We start from the raw sequence: 2,580 nt of genomic DNA on the forward strand, positions 1-2,580 counted from the left end.
AAGAAATTGATAAATTCCTGGACACATACACCCTTCCAAGTCTAAAGCAGGAAGAAGTCAAATCCCCGAATAGACCAATAACAAGTTCTGAAATCGAGGCAGTAAATAATAGCCTACCAACCAAAAAAAGTCTAGAACCAGACGGATTCACAGCCAGATACTACCAGAGGTACAAAGAGGAGCTGATACCATTCCCTCTGAAACTACTGCAAGTAATAGAAAAAGAGGGAATAATCTCTAACTCATTTTATGAGGACAGCATTGTCCTGATACCAAAACCTTGCAGGGACACAACAGAAAAAGAAAATTTCAGGCCAATATCCCTCATGAACATCGACGCAAAAATCCTCAATAAAATACTGTCAAACCAAATCCAGCAGCACATCAAAAAGCTTATCCACCACAATCAAGTCGGCTTCATCCCTGGGATGCAAGGATGGTTCAATATAGGCAAATCAATAAACATAATCCATCACATACACAGAACAAATGACAAAAACCACATGATTATTTCAGTAGATGCAGAAAAGGCCTTTGACAAAATTAAACACCCCTTCATGCTAAAAACTCTCCATAAACTAGGTATTGATGGAACTTATCTCAAAATAATAAGAGCTATTTATGACAAACCCACAGCCAATATCATACTGAATGGGCAAAAACTGGAAACACTCCCTTTGAAAACTGGCACAAGACAAGGATGCCCTCTCTTACCACTCCTATTCAACATAGTATTGGAAGTTCTGGCCAGGGCATTCAGGCAAGAGAAAGAAATAAAAGGTATTCAGATAGGAAAAGAGAAAGTCAAATTGTCTCTGTTTGCAGATGACATGATTGTATATTTAGAAAACTCCATCATATCAGCCCAAAATCTCATAAAGCTGATAAGCAACTTCAGAAAAGTCTCAGGATACAAAATCATTGTGCAAAAATCACAACCATTCCTATACACCAATAATAGACAAACAGAGCCAAATCATGAATGAACTCCCATTCACAATTTCTACAAACAGAATTAAATACCTAGGAATACAACTTACACTGGATGTGAAGGACCTCTTCAACGAGAACTGCAAACCACTGCCCAAGGGAATAAGAGAGAACACAAACAAATGGAAAAGCTTCCATGCTTATGGATAGGAAGAATCAGTATCATGAAAGTGGGCATACTGCCCAAAGTAGTTTATAGGTTCAATGCTATCCCCATCAAGTTACCATTAACATTCTTCACAGAATTAGAAAAAAACTACTTTAAATTTGAAATGGAAACAAAAACATGCCAGGATAGCCAAGACAATTCTAAGCAAGAAGAACAAAACTGGAGGCATCACACTACCTGACTTCAAACTGTACTACAAGGCTACAGTAATCAAAACAGCATGGCACTGGTACCAAAACAGAGATATAGACCATTGGAACAGAACAGAGGCCTCAGAGATAACACCACACGTCTACAACCATCTGATCTTTGACAGGCCTGACAAAAACAAGCAATGGGGAATGGATTCCCTATTTGATAAATGGTGTTGGGAAAACTGGCTAGCCATATGCAGAAAACTGAAACTGGACCCTTTCCTTACACCTTATACAAAAATTAACTCAAGATGAATTAATGACTTCAATATAAGACCCAAAATCACAAAAGCCCTAAAAGAAGACCTAGGCAATACCATTCAGGACATAGGCTTGAGCAAAGACTTCATGACTAAAACACCAAAAGCAATGGCAACAAAAGCCAAAATTGACAAATGGGATCTAATTAAACTAAAGAACTTCTGCACAGCAAAAGAAACTATCATCAGAGTGAACAGGCAACCTACAGAATGGGAGGAAATCTTTGCAATCTATCCATCTGACATACGATTAATATCCAGAATCTAAAAATAACTTAAACAAAATAACAAGAAACAAACCCATCAAAAAGTGAGTGAAGGACATGAACAGACACTTCTCTAAAGAAAACATTTATGTGGCCAACAAACATATAAAAAAAACTCATCATCACTGGTCATTAGAGAAATGCAAATCAAAGCCACAATGAGATACCACTTCACACCATTTAGAATAGTGAGCGTTAAAAAGTCAGGAAACAACAAATGCTGGAGAGGATGTGGAGAAATAGGAATGATTTTATACTGTTGGTGGGTGTGTAAATTAGTTCAAACATTGTGGAAGACTGTGGCAATTCCTCAAGGATCTAGATCTAGAAATACTGTTTGACCCAGCAATCCCATTACTGGGTATATACCCAAAGGATTATAAATCATTCTACTATAAGGACAATTGCATATGTATGTTTTTTCTATTCGCAATAGCAAAGACTTGGAATGAACATAAATGCCCATCAGTGATAGACTGGATAAAGAAAATGTGACACACATACACCATGGAATACTATGCAGCCATAAAAAAGGATGAATTCCTGTCCTTTGCAGGCACATGGATGAAGGTGGAAACCATCATTCTTAGCAAACTAACACAAGAACAGAAAACCAAACACTGCATGTTCTCACTCATAAGTGGGAGTTGGACATTGAGAACACTTGAACACAGGGAGGGGAACATCTCACACCAGGGCCT

This window comes from Rhinopithecus roxellana, chromosome 11 (genome assembly GCF_007565055.1).
Source record: "Rhinopithecus roxellana isolate Shanxi Qingling chromosome 11, ASM756505v1, whole genome shotgun sequence".
NCBI classification, from domain to species: Eukaryota; Metazoa; Chordata; class Mammalia; order Primates; family Cercopithecidae; genus Rhinopithecus; species Rhinopithecus roxellana.